The 12,706-nt window shown below is 42.4% G+C and overlaps 1 protein-coding gene across 5 annotated transcripts in view; it reads left to right on the top strand.

The window, feature by feature from the left end:
• The first annotated feature begins 4,707 nt into the window (after window positions 1-4,707).
• DLGAP1 (DLG associated protein 1) overlaps window positions 4,708-12,706 on the top strand; it is a 951,759-nt gene continuing 943,760 nt past the window's right edge. For 3 of the 5 annotated variants that reach the window (XM_007974542.3, XM_007974540.3, XM_007974541.3), the window contains exon 1: window positions 4,708-5,186. The gene's annotated coding sequence lies outside the window, so the exon portion shown is untranslated. The remainder of the gene's footprint in view (window positions 5,187-12,706) is intronic. The other 2 variants (XM_007974543.3, XM_073006443.1) reach the window with 2 other exon arrangements.

The raw sequence follows: 12,706 nt of genomic DNA, 5'->3' as shown, positions 1-12,706 counted from the left end.
TATTTATGAAGAACCTTGTATGTCATTATAACCAAATAAACTTTATATGGTAAATAATGGTCATTATTAAAGATTTTAAAGCACCAAAGTAGCATGGTTAGAGTTGCATTTTTAGAAGACCACTCCTGCTGCAATGAAGAGAAGGTAAACTGAGGAAATGGAAAGAAGTTAAGAAGATAGTATAATAACCTGGAGATGAGACGATGAAGTCCTGATGGAGCCATATAATAGAAACGGAAACAGACAAAGGATTCAAGACCTACTCAGATAGTGGAAGAAGTCAACAGCGTTTGGTGATGGATTGAAGGTGACTGGTGAGTGCAGAAGTGTAAGAAAACTCACAGGTGTCTGGTGTTAGTGACTTGGTGGATCATAGTGCCATGAATCCATATAGTATAACAGGAAATGAAATAAATTTGAATAGAGGTGAAAGGCAAATGATGGTGAATTTAATGCAGATCCATTAAGTTTGAGATAACTGTGGACATTTCGAGAAGATTTATCTAGTGGGCCTTTGGATTTACAAATCTTAAACTGAGATCTGAGAGGTCAAGGCTCAAGATAAGGATTTAGAAGTTATCACCATTTTAATGTTACTCAAAACCATAAGACTGGATAAGGATGCACTATTAATACAGAATAAATTTATGTCTTTCACCTTTACCATTCAAAATGCGCTGAGTTCTTTCTTCTTTCACAACTGTGCTTCATTTAAAAATGCATGCATACTTTTGATAGCACATGTGAAAGCATTTCTCCGAAATTGACCTCATTGGTTTCGTTCTCAGCAAATTCACCTGGGCTACTCAACATGGCTTTTATAGTGCGTGATGTTAATGCATATTCTCTTTTTACAATAAATTCATGGCCAATAGATATCAATTTGACATACATGGCACCAGGGCCTTCACAGCCACCACAGGTTTTCCCCTCTCCATCCATTTTGTTCTTACGAAATTCTACTTTGCTTCCCCAGGAATTTTAGTAGTTGCTCACCAGTCCCGCAGTCATTGCAAGCCAGGTCCCCGTGTACCGCCGCACCCCTTATTCCAGGGCTGCCCCCCACCACCCTCTATGCGTCATTTTAATGGGATTTTACCTGTCTGACGCTTCTGTGGTCTCGAAGGAATGCCGACATTTTGATGTAACTAGAGAATCGGAAACTCTTGGATAGGAACCCTATCTGTCCGTGGTTTCCAATTTCCTGTTCTCACCAACATGTTTGCTAACTTAACCAGCTTTGAGTTAGCTTCTCCAAAAGTAGGTATATTTTTCTGTGCTTCTTCTATAGTAAGGACTACCATGACACCCAGTACCAATAGGGTGCTTTTGAAAGCGAGCTCCCAAGGCCTGGGTAACTTGTCTGTACTAGTTTCCTGTGGCTGCTGATACAAATTACTACAGACTTGATGGCTTAAAACAACACAAATTTTTTAATCTTACAGCTCTGGAGGTCAGTCTAAAACCAGTTTAACTGGGCTAAAATCAAGATGTTAGCAGACTGGTGTTCCATTTGGAAGACTCTAGAGGAAAATCCTTTTCTTACTTTTTCTAGTTTTCAGAGACCACCTATATTCTTCTGTGGATGACCCCCTTCCTCCATCTTCAAAGTGCATGATTTCAACCTCTGTTTCCATCGTCCCATCTTTTTCTTCTGCCTTTGACTGTCTTGACGGCTTCCTATAAGTACCTTATGTTTACAATTGGGCCAACTGGGGTAACCCGGAAACCGAGGATAACCTTCCCACTTCAAGATCCTTTATTATATCTGCAAAGTTCCTTTTTGCCAGGTATTAGAACTCGGACATCTTTTCATGGCCATTATTCGGTGATCAAATGAGCACAGCTGACATGCTCTGGCTTGCAGTAGTGCTTACAGGTGCTATGAGAATACAAATAAGGTAACCAGCCATAGGCTATTTAAACAACATTTCAAAATCTCTTAACTAAAAACAAGCATATGAATAACAATAGCGAAAAGAAGTGCTATCAGTTTTTCTCAGACAATATCTTTTATTTTCAAGTAACTATAAGAATTAGAATATAAATTTCATAGCCAAAGTACCAGACATTTATCATTTTAAAAAAATCTCCACATCAAATCCTCCTTATTCACCACTCCCTGATTTATTTTGAGGAATCACCTGTCTTCAATTATGTATTCTTGTGGAAGTGTCATAAACCAGGTGCCCACCCTCCATCCTGAAAATCAAGAAACCAAATGTTTCTTGTTTTTGTCCTGGTATAAATAGCCAGGGAGTCAGTGCCTCTGTGAAGTTTGGCCAAGCAAATAAATACTCAGCCCTGTGATTTTGAATCTTGATTCAGTAATGGAAGGTGAGAAAAATCTGGCATTTGCTCAAGTTGACTGTGCAGCACCAAACCAAACTGCTGTCTTTCCTGCTTCCTAACCCATTGGTATTGCCTCAAATCCTGCCTGTTTCCAAGACTGCTTTCCAGTCCTGACTTTAATTCTGGAAGCTTTCAATATTTTTCTAATAAATTATTTTCACTTAAGTTAGCCAAATTTGGTTTCTGTCACCCACAGTCAGAAAACCCTAACAATAGCAGTGTTACGTCGATATTATTGTTGCTGGGTTAAATCTACCATAACAATTTTGTAAGAAAATTGATTTTCCACCTGAAGTAATTTTATTCACTGAATTCATCTAATTTGAGTTAGGGCTTGACAATTTTACTGCCCTTCTTATTTATGCGATGTCATTGGAAAAATCTATGGGTTAAATGTGGATAGACACCAGGAATAAGCTCTAGTATTCCATAGTACAGTAGGGGAACTATATAGTTTAATTTATTGTATATTTCAAAATAGCTAGAAGAATTCTAATGCTGCCAACATGAAGAAAAGATAAATGTTTGAGGTGAGGGATATCCCAATTACCCTGATTTGATCATTATGCATTGTATATATGTATCAAATTATTGCATATACCTGCAAAATATGTGCAACTATGATTTATCAATTTAAAAATTGGAAAAGAAAATCTATTAATTAAACATATTTACAAATCTGGAAAGGGCAAATTTTCCAAATGATGAAGGCTATTATCACATATCAGTATTTTGCCTTTTCAGGGAATCCGATTTGAAGTGTCCCTATAATTCTTTTATTTTATTTTATTTTATTTTGAGAAAGAGTCTCACTCTGTCACCCAGGCTGGAGTGCAGTGGTGTGATCTCGGCTCACTGCAGTCTCCACCTCCCAGGTTCAAGTGATTCTCCTGTCTCAGCCTCCGGAGTAGCTGGGATTACAGGTGTCTACCACCAACCCAGCTAATTTTTGAATTTTTAGTAGAGACAGGTTTTCACCGTGTTGTCCAGGCTGGTCTTGAACTCCTGACCTCAAGTGATCCACGCGCCTCGGCCTCCCAAAGTGCTGGGATTAGAGGTATGAGTCACCGAGCCAGGCCCCTATAGTAATTCTTGAATTGTCTGAGAATATCTTTTAGATCGTTGTTAAAGCGTTGGTGCTCATGGTATTACAATGCTGAGAATTTACCTCCATTTAGTGGTTTCAGTTAATTGTTATTTTCTTTAATGGAAAATCACTCAGTGAAATTGCAGGAAAGAGGTTATTTATCTGAGTCATATTTTTATGAAAACTGTTTTTCACTTCCTTTCATTTTTAGGAGTGTTGTCTTTAAAAGGATATTCTATTAATATTTATAATTAGACATCACACAAAACAGATGCTAAATCTTATGCTATAAATTCTGGATAAAATTACATAAAGATTATATACTTTTCGTCATAATGTTCCCTCAGGGAGCTGTAGAACAAAGGGCATTCTCCATGAAGATGCCATTTCTTTTTTGAATAAAAGGAAATAATAAGACAGTGATTTACCACGATTATTTTAACTATTGTAACGTTGGCAATTAAGTGGGCAGCGCAGGAGCTCAACAAATACTTAATTGATTTACTTTTTTCTCTCCTTGACCCACACCGCAATTCACCCACTCACGCCACTATCCCTGTTCTGACTTTGAAACCAAATGGATTGTCCGTTTTCAGTTTGTGGAAGCGTAATGCTCAGCCTGTGTGGAGGGGCCTGGCTTCCAAGTGTACTTGGGTGGATCTTGGGGAGTTTACCGAGGGCACAGGTCCGCAGATGAGATTCGTTTCGCTTTTTGAATTACCTCTTGGCCAGTACGAGGAACTGGTGGGATATATATTGTGTCATCCAACCCGGGAAAGTTGGTGTGGAGGTGAGGAAACAGTTCTGAGGGATAACGGTTTGAAAGTAGTGGCGCTGGGTACGAACATGGGTCCCTGAGAGTCTGAGACTTTCTATTGCCCCTATCTCCTTGCTAACGATTACTTCTTCAAAAATTCTCCTAGGGACCCTGAGGAGGGACGGCAGAGGTCAGCAAACCTTCTGCCCGCCAACTTGATTTCGTGTGATACAAAGTGTCATGAGTTCTACTTTCCTCCCTTAAAAAGACAAGATTAGGAACAACGGCTGGCAAGAGAGGAGGGGAAAGCTTAATTCTCCAACGATGCTGCGCAAGGGAACCAATGGGTCACGCCCACTCGCGGGTGGCCGCCTCTCTGTTCCACCCCGGGGATGCTGGGCTTTCCCCTCGGTCTGGGGCGAGCGCACTTCCCACCCGGATACTGAGCGGGCACCACCCGCAGGCCAGCAGTGCGTTCTGGGAGGCGCCGGCGCCTCCTCGCGGCCTGGGCGCACGTGCCTGGGCTGGGGCCGGAGCCGGCGGTCGCGCCGCGCCGTAGTAGCTGGGGCGGGTGTGAGCGGCTGGCTCCCGGCCGCGGCCGCCGCCCGCCCGCCGGCTCCGGTGGTTGGGCGGAGGAAGCGCGGGACTCCTCCTCCCCACCGTATTAACATGCACCCAGGGGCGGGTGACCAGCCCAGCCTTGCCGCCTCAGCCCGCCGCGTCCCGGCGCTCAGCCTCCGCTCCAGAGGCGAGCGCTGCGCTTCGGGCGCCGCAATCTCGAGGACACGGCCTCGCGGACACCTTCCGCCTCGGGGAATCGGCAGCATCGGCGGCGCGAGCGGCCGCCGCCGCCTCGGCTCCTGTCTCGAGTCTTTTCCGTCACCTCGCTGAGAGCCGGTCCCGGGGACATCTCTCTCGTCCTTCCTCCGAGGCTCGTGGGACCCACGGACGGACGCAGCCAGCGAGGACCGGACTGCGGGACGCGGCCAGGTAACGCCGGGCTGCGCCGCGGGGCTGAGGCGTGCGCGGCGGCGGCGCGCTGGGTGGCTCCTGGCCGCTGCCTGCCGCGCGGTCGCCGCTTCCCTCGCCCGCGGAGGGGCTGCAGGCTGGGCTCCCCGGGCCGCCGGCTCGGGAGTCCGCGCTCCCTACCTTTCCAGCCGCCCGGGGTGCACTCTCGGGCCTTCCGGGTAACCTGGGGTCTCGGGGGCGAGCGCGTCCTCTCCGGCCGTGCAGTCCTCGCGGCTCCCCACGGGGACCCAGGCAGGGGAAAGATTTATAATTGCGACAGGGTCCCGGAAGGGGGAGGGGAGGAGAACACCGGTCCCCTGTCCCCGTCATGTCCACCGGTCAAATTCACACCCTCACCCCACCCCGGATTCACCTTGCAGGGGAGGAGGGGGCTGCTCCCCGCGGGGGATTTCTCGTCAGGCTCCTGGGTGGCTTGCAAAGCAAGTTGTTGCACTTGCTTTTTGGGTGACATTTTGGCATTGTGGAAAAGGACCAACTCCCCCGTGCGTTTGTAAGAGAAAGCTAAAGAAACAGAGACACAAAGAGAGACAGGCAGAGAGAGAGAGAGAGAAAGAGAGAAATGGGGTCCGAGGAGGTGGTCTCTGGAGAGTCGCCCCCGCCCGCGGCCAAGGCCAATTCCCGGAGAATCACGGGGCAGGCGGGAAGACCCTACATTCAGCGAATTGAATGCACCGGGTTGGAACCAAGGCCAAACAGGGACCTCTCCTCGAGGCTGGGCGAGATAACAAATTGCACTTTCATTGAGGGGCGGCTGCAGCTGCTAGAGGCACCTTCGGAGGGCCAGCCGCGATGAAGACCCTGCATTCAGGACTTGGGCTGCTGCGCTTTTTGCGGAAGGCGCGCTGTCCCCGCCTCGCTGGGTGGCACCGGGAGGCCGTGGGAAGGGGTGGCCCGGCTCGGCTGCCGGCGCCGGAGACACTGAGTGCCTGTGTCCGAGTGCCGCGCTCGCCCCCGGTTGCAGGGCTTGCCTCCAGCCCGACCGTCGCGCTGCGGAATTTTCTGCTAGAGAAGGGGAGGATGTGCGGAGGGGAAGGGGTTGAAGGTAGCCAGGCGGCAAGGAGTGGGACGCTGGGTGGGAGATGTTACGTCTTTTGTGGATCCAGGCGAGACTCCTCACTCCTTACTCCTGACACAGTGAGACTGACTCCCGGTCGTGGGAGGTGAATGCTCCCTGCCTCCTTCCATAACACGTGAAGTTAGGGAATTACGAGGAAAGACATGTAATAAAAGTACCAATTAAAGACAGATCTTTAGCTTTTATGGTCTTCGTGAATGGCTTCGTAGAAGGTGAGGATAGATCCGTCTAAGATGCAGACACGGAGATGAGAAATGCTTAGGACTAGGAAAGCGATTTTAGGACCTGAGGCAAACATCCTGCAAATTATTTTTTACCCTGAAAGAGCTGTTCCAAAAGGAACAGCCTTTTGACTGTTATTTATAGCACAATTTCAGTTCAGGAAGCGACCTTCTATTGGCCTAGGTCACTTTGCATATAAAGCAATACTTTTTATTCCTTGAATAAAACTTGAATGGAAATGACATGGAGGCAAGAAATTTTCCAAGTATCCTAATTTATCTCATGCCAGAAGAATAAAGTTTTCTTTAAATGTTTAAAAGGAAACTCAAGCCTATAAAGAAATAATGAATATGTCTATGCAAAATGCATGATTTAAAAAAATTTAAGTTATAAAAGCTACCCTTGGTTCAGAAAATTCATACTCTGGCATGAAACAAGAAAGTTCATAGAAATCAGGTGTCAATAGCCCTGTTCTTAATTTCCTTTGGATTTAGTACTTAAAGTTGTTTCAGTGGTTAGTCCCTTGAAATAGCCCTCGTTCCAGATCTAAAATTCTGTGAATTTAAAAAAAATTAATTTACTTAAGAGAAAATGTTAGTTACCTTGTGTGAGTAAAGAAGAATGTACTTGCATACAAAGATTTTTTTACTTTATAGCTATCTATTTCTCTCTGTATTTCATTCTAAGATTAGTTTGCAAATATAATACTTTATCTCAAACATTACAGGCAACATAAATATGGACAAAATGAACTGGTTAACATTCTTTTAAAATATGTCAAAATAATTTTCTGAATATCACAAGCAATTGTGCTTGGGGGAAATAATGAGTATATGAGTTTTCCCTAGGAGGGAGTTTTCGTGGTTTAGCGTCTTTAATTTCTCCATCAACATAAACTTTGTTCTGCCAGGACTAAACACTCAATAAAAGCATATTAGTGATTAGTGAAGGCAAATGGAGACAAGACCTTCCTTCCAAAATATTATGTAGCCCATATAGAGAAATAGCCTAAAACCAATTGTAGTGTTCTACTTTTTAAATCCTTCTAAGCTTAAGTGTCCTATTCAACCCAATTTGGGAATAGAAACTGCATGCACTTTGAGTTAACTTTATTAAATATGTGTGCCTTTGTTCCATATAGCCATTTAGATTGATTTTTTAAAATATAAAATTAAGACTTGGTGGAGGGGAACTTGTTTTACAAAGTACTCATTTTAGTGAATATGAGCAATATTCACTAATATGCAGCAAAGTAATAGTTTCATCTACAGCTTAATTGAGATGAATACCATATTATTTGAATATCAACTCTTTCAGAAACAAAGAATTCAGTGTTTTGATTTTGATCTTATAATATTTCAAATTCAGAAATAATAGTAAAATGGTATCTAATGTGTATTTCTTTAGTGAAATTTCTATGATCAACTCAAATTCATGTTACCTTCATGATCATTCCCACAAATTGTTCCACTGTTTATCAAAGGAGAGGGAATTGTTTTCCTCTTAGGAAGCATCCAATTAAAATCTACTTTTATGTAGATTTCATCTCTATAGAAATCACACTTACCTCTCTTTTCTTAAATTAAGAAAACGATACAATTGTAGGTTCTTTTGTTTCTTTTCTCTTTTTCCATTGGTAATTATATTTCCCCTGCTACAGGAACACCATTGAAATAAGAAGACTAAAAAGACTTTTGAAAAATCTGAACACATTTCCCCAATCCTCACTTCTCATATTTATAATCTATGCCTACGTCTGTGGTATGCTGGTCTTTTTGTACACTTTTTTTATTTTAAAGAACCACTATCACAAAAAGATGCTTTACTAGCATTGTAGAAAAATCTTTGTTGCTCTTGAAACACTTGAATGTTTCAAAAACATCCCATGTCTTGAGCTGTGTTATTTCCTAAGATCCTAAGTGCTACTAGTTCTCTATTTTCAGAGAGTAATGACTACAGTGTCCCTCAAAAGACATTTTTTCTTTTGTTTTTTTAAATTTTAATCATGAGAATTTGTAGCTTGATTCTTGTTACTGCCCAATGAAGGTGACTTTCTCTGGTTGTGTTGTCTATCAGGAATTGCCAAAGATGTTGTTCCTAGGAAGATCTAAAACATTGCATTACCACAGAGGAGGAGTTAGAAATAGTCTTCTGACATTCATTTTAATCTATCAGACGCCCACAGATAACTGATTGTATGAGATACCAGGTACCAGTTCTTTTGCTTCTAAGATATATCTATTTAGCTTATACAATACTGTATATTGTATATTTGCTACACCTTTCCCTGTAACCCTGCAAAACACACACCTACAGAGCAAAACGTGATTGAGAACAAGAAAAAATGGGGTATGACTATAAGGCAGTTAAAAAGGTGAATGACATCCCTTTGAGGTCTTCTGTTCTTTAGTCTGATTGTACCGAGGTTGGTATTGCATAGGAGATGTGTTGACCCAACCCATTTCCCATCCTTCTCTCTAGTAAACGGTAGGGTTTACTAGACAGATAGCTGTTGTATAAGTGAGAAACAGGGTTATCTTCATCCATTATTGACTTAAGATTTTTCCTGGTTGCTTTATTATTTTCTCCCTCCTGTAGGAGTTAATGATTACTGGGTAACAAGTAACATCCCACTTAGAAAAACCAGCTTATGCAAGAGGAAGCCCTATGGATCTATATCCACAGATTTTTGACTCAGATCCTTGGACTTTTTCTTCGATAGACAACCAGCATAGCTGGGATGTGATTGTCCCATTGGATATCTAATTGTGAACTAGATATGAATGTTCTGAATATTTTATGAAGATGTAAACCACCTTCCTCCCTCTCCCTAGGATTTGCCAGAAACCAAACTGTTCATTTTCATATTAACTTATCATGGTTTGCTCGTCTGTGGCCATTGACAATTTCTCTATCTTCTCTCAATGTTTTCTTGTCAGATTTGTAAGCAACAACACAACAGCAAACCACAAAGTGTGTGGTTTGGAACTGCTCAGTCTTGCCGGTTTTCTTAGTATTCAGCAGAGTGGTGGTCTTGCTGAAGCCATGGAAAGCATTTGGATGAGGAGACCTTGTGCTGTGACTTGCTTATCTCCCTAGCCTTGCATCTGAATCTCTGCACTAGGAGGGCTCAGATACATATAAATGGCTCCCTCAGGCAGCTTGTGGGAAGGTCTCTCTGGGCACATTTCCAGCTTTGCTGCTTTACTCTGGTGACACGGTTTTAGCTAATTTGAAAACATCTGCTAGAGTAACTTGCTGTTTTAATTCTACTACTGGAGAGCATTTATGAGTATGTGATAGGAGGACTGGCACTAACCCTCATTCTAACCTCATGATTATGCCCTTTCCCTGGATACCCCTTCTTTCTTGGTTTCAATTTCAGTAGAAACCAGTGTGAAGTCTATTTCTGGACTGCAAATTTCCCTGCTAGATATCACTAAGATTTCTTTACAAAACACATGCTGCAGTTTCAGAGGAAAATGGCATTTTGATCTTGTCTCAGACTTTGCAAACAACTATTCTTTGATATGATTCATCATACTATACTAGCAAAAAGACAAGGCACATTCACTCCCTTCAAAGCTATTTTCGTGTAGACATTAACCCAGAAGGCAAAGTCACCTTTTCATCCTTTCAAATGAGGATGCGCTTTCCATTTAGAGTTTGGGAGGGTCAGCAGGGGAATCTTTAAGTGGTAATGCATTTGGAAGTCTTTCGTGTAAATCCTTGCCTAGGCAGTTCAGATAAGACTCATTTGATTGTAGAGCTTCTATGGAGCAGGCTAAGAAATCTTTCCCCCTCTCCTTGAAATGCTGTTTCTTACATTGTTCCCTCTTTCCTAGACGTCAGCTGAAAAGTCATTTAATCAGGGAAGCTCTCCAGGTGAATGCTGTTATAGCACTTTATTCCTTTTTCATGGTCCTTTTACGGTCAATAATGATGTGTTGACTTGTGAGTGTCAGATTGCTTTCCCGACTGAACTGTGCATTCCATGAGATCCAGAACTAAATATAGAGTGTTCACCAAATATCACTGATGCCTACCACAGCACCTGGCACTTAATAAATGGTGGGTAAACATTGGTTGAGTGAATGAATGAACAAGTGAATGCACATCTGTATTCTTAGTGCATAAGGGCCGTAACTCTGAGGATGGTGTTGCACAGCTTTTGCATGGCACTCCTTTGCAATGTCAGATGCTGTGTTCTTTGGTCCTAAGTTTACTCTGTTAATACCTGGTAAACACTGGGCTGATCCCAGCCTGAACGTAATGTGATGGGCTACGCAGTGCTACATTTCCAAACTAGGCAACATGCAGTCTGCTGGCAAGCAGAGGTAAGGTTTCGAAATAAAATAAGGATTTCGAAAAAGAAGGAAACAAAAAATAAACTCCTGTTCCCTCTTCTTCCTCCTCCTTATTCAAAATTAACATATTGGTAGATTAATTGCCTTACTTTATTCCAACCCTTTAAGGCTTAGCATAAACTTCTTTCCTACCCCTCAACTCTTACATTGAGTACTCCTTTCTGTGCCTCCACTGAGTCTCATACATATTTATAACTTAGTTTCATTTTCCATTTTCTGTGTATATGCCTGTCTCCCTCTAGGAGACCAGAAGCTCAAGGGAGACCAGAGACAGTGGCCCCTATATGGTTTGTAAGTGGAAGAAAGCAAAAGTTCACCGAGGACTCAAAGAATAAATCAGATCACAGGGATGAGGGGGAAAGTGTCGTGGGAAGCAGAGAAGCAGCTACAACTGCCTTTCTTGCTTGAGGCTGATCTCTATGTAGGTACGTAGATGTGGAGTGGCTCTCACAGGGGAGACTGGAATCTAACATCTTTACTGATGTGGAATCACAGCCTTCTAGGTATTTTCATGAATTTTTTATACTAGTTTTGTTTCTGGCCAGACATGTAGTGTATTCTGTTCTACTATCTGCTTCTGAACTACTCGAATGATGTAGTGAGGTAGGCCAGCCTGGGGGATACGCTAACCTTCCATGTGTCACCCAGCTATAGATACCACATCTACTGTTCAGCTTTGAATGGCCTGTGAGGAATGGTGAGATGGAATGTGAACATGAACCATGTTTTTATAAACTATGGTGCACAATAATTTCTCTAGCATGTGTTTTATAGATAATTTAAAACACTGCTTTGATGATACGAATCCTAAGGGATCTTGATGATAGGTGTCAGGTATTTTTGGTATGTATATATCCAGCCTTTCCAAGTATGGGCAAACAAAAAATATTTGTAACATCTCCTGGGTACTCATTACTGTGGAGAATATAGAAGTGCAAGACCTAGTTCAACTCCTTGGGCAACTTGAAATGTAATAAAAAGAATAAGATTAAAATGTAGGAAATAATTAGTAATAATGGGTTACAGAATGAAACTGGTGCTCAAATGTACTTATTTTGGGCTTTTCTGTAGGAATAGGGGCTCAACAGAGAATGAGATCATTGTGGAATGCTTCCAAAAGGGAAGATCTGAAGCTAGATCTTCATGGATTGGTAAGACTTACATAGGAAGAAGGACTGGCTTTCAGATAGAGAAAACATTTGCACAGACATGGAGGTGCAATGAACTTGGCATGTTCCCGGTCCAGAAAATGGTTCTCTCCTCCAGTTCCTCCACTTTAATTAGACCTGGGGATGAATTTGATTGAGAGGGTCATTAATGGCTATACAAGAATGTTTAGATTTGATAGGAACCACTTACAGATTCTGAATAGGCAGTGACAGGAAGAAGTGGCCTCTTGGACTGATAGGGGAGATGAGTCTAACACCAGGCTGGGACAGACAGAAGCATGAAGAGGCTGTATGAGTGAGGCTTACATTGGGAATCAAGTCCAGGGAAGTATAAATGGGAGTAAGTATTTTGAAAAATTTTCAAGCAATGTTTGACTCTTTCCTTTCTCGTTTACTCTGTAATGGTGTCACACATTCTTTTTAATTCTTTATTATTCATTTAAAATTCCTGTGAAATATTTCAGTGACATCAAACAATTAAATAATATTATAAACCCCTTTGTGTCCACCACCCAGATGGTGAAATAAATCATTGCACACACTGTTGAGACTTCAGCGTACTCTTCATGTCTTCCCTCAGAGGGACTTTGCCCACTGAGCTTTGTGTCTATTATTCTCACGCATGCACTTCCTTATTGTTTGCTATGT

Source organism: Chlorocebus sabaeus, chromosome 18 (assembly GCF_047675955.1).
Source record: "Chlorocebus sabaeus isolate Y175 chromosome 18, mChlSab1.0.hap1, whole genome shotgun sequence".
NCBI classification, from domain to species: domain Eukaryota; kingdom Metazoa; phylum Chordata; class Mammalia; order Primates; family Cercopithecidae; genus Chlorocebus; species Chlorocebus sabaeus.
Note: the sequence above shows the minus strand (reverse complement) of the source record. Positions and strands in the feature narration are given on the sequence as shown.